The sequence below is a fragment of the Mastomys coucha genome, unplaced genomic scaffold, assembly GCF_008632895.1.
Source record: "Mastomys coucha isolate ucsf_1 unplaced genomic scaffold, UCSF_Mcou_1 pScaffold21, whole genome shotgun sequence".
Lineage (NCBI taxonomy): Eukaryota > Metazoa > Chordata > Mammalia > Rodentia > Muridae > Mastomys > Mastomys coucha.
In genome coordinates this window covers 91,135,580-91,139,794 of record NW_022196904.1, presented here as the reverse complement: position 1 = coordinate 91,139,794, position 4,215 = coordinate 91,135,580, and the positions used below count along the sequence as shown (strand labels likewise).

The 4,215-nt window shown below is 34.7% G+C and overlaps 1 protein-coding gene across 2 annotated transcripts in view; it reads left to right on the top strand.

Moving 5' to 3' along the window:
- Positions 1–4,215, top strand: part of LOC116102688 (nuclear pore complex protein Nup98-Nup96) — a 77,605-nt gene that overhangs the window by 32,649 nt on the left and 40,741 nt on the right. The gene's annotated exons all lie outside the window — the stretch shown is intronic.

Genomic DNA, 4,215 nt, shown 5'->3' with positions numbered 1-4,215 from the left:
CCACCCCCGCTCGCTCCAGTGTAATTCACTGTAGATGTTTTCAGATACACCAAAAGAGGGTGTCATATCTCATTACAGGTGGTTGTGAGTCACCATGTGGTTGCTGGGATCCGAACTCAGGACCTTTGGAAGGGCAGTCAGTGCTCTTACCCACTGAGCCATCTCACCAGCCCTATCTTAGCTTTTATATGAATGAATTAGACTTGGAATTGTTCATCAGTTAAGCCTCATAAAAAGACAAAACATAGAGTGTGTGCTGTAGTAGTAAACAGATACTCCACAGTGCTACAAGGCTTGGACATACCTCTTTGTTCTTCTAGCTTTTATCCCTCTTCCTCCTATTATTAGTTATTTTTTAGCTCATTTAAAATATTTACCTTTCTAACTGTATTCCTGTTTTCATCATTGGAAGAGTCCCTAAAGGTGTGTATTTCTCCATGTCCAGTAAAATAGCTTTTAAGCATATATATTTGCTTATTTTACCTAGTTCTCTCATCATTGATATAGTCATTTAGTTGTAAAACTATTTACTTTCATAATATATGCTTCCACTGTTTTCTTTGCTTTTGTGATATGGTTGTCTATCTTAATAGACAGACATTTCTTTTATACTTCTTTGAATGTTAACCTTTTTGGTTCCTTGACAAGGGTCTCACTATGTAGCTTTGGATGACCTTAAACTTGATAGGTAGATCAGGTTGACCTTGAACTCTGCCTCTCAAGTGCTGGAATTAAAAGTGTGCATATATCACCATACCCAGTTAACCTTTCTTTTTTAAAATAAGTGTTATAAAAATATTTCAACAATTCAGAAATACCATGAAAAGTTCCAGTTTTTCAGCTGTGAAGTAATAATAATCCACTATTTGATTTCAGCTGTGGTTTGTCCATATCCCCTTCTCCTTTTTCTCAAACATAGTTGCATCATACATATGTACATGATGACTTTATATTTAGGAATTTTAGTTGTAGTTCTAATTGAACCTTACTTGAGATATTTTGAACTGCTGAGGATTGAAGCCAGGGTTATGTACATGTTAGGGAAATTCTCTGCCATAGATCCACCCCACCTCCACTTCCCTGGTTCATTCTTATATTAGTGACTTTTGCTTTGGATTTTGTTTTAGCAGAACAAATACAGATTTATTAAAGAAAAGTGAGAAAGCACGTATGAGTGTGAGGAAAGAATACCCATGGGTTAGCTTAGACTAGAGGCTGAGATGGCATTGATGTACATTGTTGTCTCGGGCTGCAACTAGGATTTAAAAGAATGAACTAAAATTTGCTGTACATAGTAAGGTAAACATTTTCTCAAGTTTTATTTTAGTTAGATATGTGCTATATTTCATATCTCATTGTATTTTTTCTATTTTAAACATTAGCTCATTTTGTTTTGGTCCGTGTATGTAGATTTCATTTAAAAATAATTAATATTTATGTATATGTGTCTATATACACAAAGGTCATTTGCACTTGCCTTATACATATACCATAATTAGTACTATCAATGTTTTTGATAATAATAGTAAACCTCTTCAGTGAGAATTTCTGTTAAATAAGTTTATATTTGTGATGCTGTATAATAGTTAAATTAGATACATAAAATTGAATTATCATCTATAAGATATACATTATTATTGGTTGGTCTTGTTGATTTATCTTGAAAAATCAGTGTTTTATATTGTTTGATATGTTTATTTTCTCATACCTTTTTCTGTGTTGTTTGGTTTTATCTTTGTGAAGTAGAATCTCATTTCCCTTTTAGCTGTATCTTGTGCATGGCCCTTTCTATATTCTTTTAAAAATACAGTTATAAACTACTAGGCTTGAGAGATTCTTCTAGCAGGTAGCTGAAACTAATGTAAGCATGTGCTGTCACATGGACTTATTGGGCCTTTTCTTTTTTAAAAGGGTTTTTATGTGAGTGAGTATTTGCCTGCATACATATCTGTGCATGCAACTGCCCATGGAGGTCAGAAGAGGGCACTTAGCACTGGATCTACAGGTGATTGTTAGCTGCCATTTGGGTGCAGGAACTGAACCTTGGACCTCTGGAAGTGTGGCCAGTATTCCTAACAGCTGAGGCATCTCCCTAGATCCCTTACTGAACTTGTTCTTTTTGCATATGTGGTAATGGAAACTGGCATAGTCCAGTGATTAGTGATGAAAGTGCAAATCTCTATGTGAGCCAATTGGTTATTTGGATCTTCCTTATCCATAGATTTGGCCATGGCTTATTTTTAATAAATTATGCTTATTATATATAGCTTCTAATAGTTGCATGGTAGATTTTATCGGCCCCTTCCCCTCCCACACACACATTGTTTTGGGGAGTGGGAAGGTTTTAGTATTTTTTTTTTTTTCAGACTGGGCTTGAACTGCTGGAGATTGAACCCAAGGTCTTTTGCATGCTGGGCAAGCACTCTTATAAATTGAGCTTTCGGGCTGGAGAGATGGCTCAGCCGTTAAAGGCTAGGCTCACAACCAAAAATATAAATTGAGCTTTCACCCTAGGCTGGCCTTTAGCTTTGTATTTTATTTTAATTTAACTAATTTTTTAGACAGAGTTTGGCCATGGCTTATTTTTAACAAATTATGCTTATTATATATAACTTCTAACTGTAAATCTTTGCTGTCTTGTGACTCACTAAATAAATTAGGCTGGTCTCAAATGCTGAGATCTACTGTCTTCTGCCTCCTGGTTTTTTGGATTAAAGCCATGCGCTCCATCATGCTAGGCTTTTAGAAGCTTTTAAAATCTTATGTTCCTGCCTCTCCTCTGCTTTAATTTGGCTATTTTCAGTTACTTGTTTTCAGTTACTTGATTCAAAATCTACTCCTTCACTCTGTATTGATCAGTTCTTTTGTGGTATGTGCCACCACAACAAGCCAGCCATGAGCTTTCCTTCTTTTTTTTGTTTTTTGGTTTTTTTTGTTTGTTTGTTTTGTTTTTGAGACAAGGTCTCTCTGTAGCCCTGGCTGTTTTAGGATACTTTGGTGGTCTTAGAATCAGAGATCTCTCTGCCTTTCTGCCTTTCTTTCTTTGGAGGGCTAGGATGAAAGGTGTGCATCATCAGGCCCTACAATCCTTGAACTTTTTAACATGCCAAAATTCTACTAGTTTTGAAAGAATTAAAAACTAAAATATGGTTATTATTTTGTGCTCTCTCTGTGTGTGTCTGCGTGTATGTTATATGAGAGAACATAGCATGATCCCAAAATATAAACAGTATTCATCAATACTTTCTTCTAATCCTATAGTTAATAATAGCTTTGTTATCAGCAAATTAAAAGAGGCTTTTTGAAGGAAATTATTTATGTGTGTTTATATAGATACAAACACAAAAGATTTTAGTTTTTAAACAGTCTTATGTGTTCTAAGCTAGCCTCAAACTTTTTGTGTAGCCAAAGACAAAGGATGGCCATGAACTTCTGATCCTCCCATTTTCTTCTCACAATGTTTATGTGGTGCTGTGGTATTGACTGTAGGCTTTTATTCACATTAGGCAAGTGTTCTACCAACTAAGCTACTTTCCCAGATATTAAATAAGACAAAACAGTATTTCTTGTAGCATAAGCTGGGTGTAAGTTTGCTGTCCTCCTACTTCAGTCATTGGGTACTAGATTACGTATGTGTTGCTACCAAGCGTGGTTTTAACTCTAAAGAGTTTATGAGAATAAACATAAGACTGAGATAGGTTTCTCTGTTTAGCCATTCAGGTGTCCATTGGTTTAGAATATGATTATATCTTGATAATAGCATCATTCAGTTGAAAATATGTGTTTAATACAGTTAGCTTACCAAACATCATAGCTTGTCCTTGCTATCTTTAAGCAAGCATGGTCAGGATATTCATGTGTGCCTACAGTTGCACATCCCACAAGAATATCATGCTTGATATTTGTTATTAACTGAGAAAAATGTCATACTCAAAATCAAAGCATACTTTCTGCTAAATGACAAAACTTACCTCTATTTTCCTTCAAGTCTTTTTCTTTGTCATTTAATTTTGTTTGCAGACAAGTTTTTTTCATGTTTGAGTTTTATTTTAATGTGATTACATTTCTCCTTGGATTCTGCACTTTGAAGATTATGGTTTTAACAATTTCTCTGCCTTTTGTACAAGCTTTTAAAATGTTCAGTACCATTTTTTTCCTGATACCATCTCTCTCTCTCTTTTTTTAATGACAATTTTTTTTTTTTTTTTGAGGAAA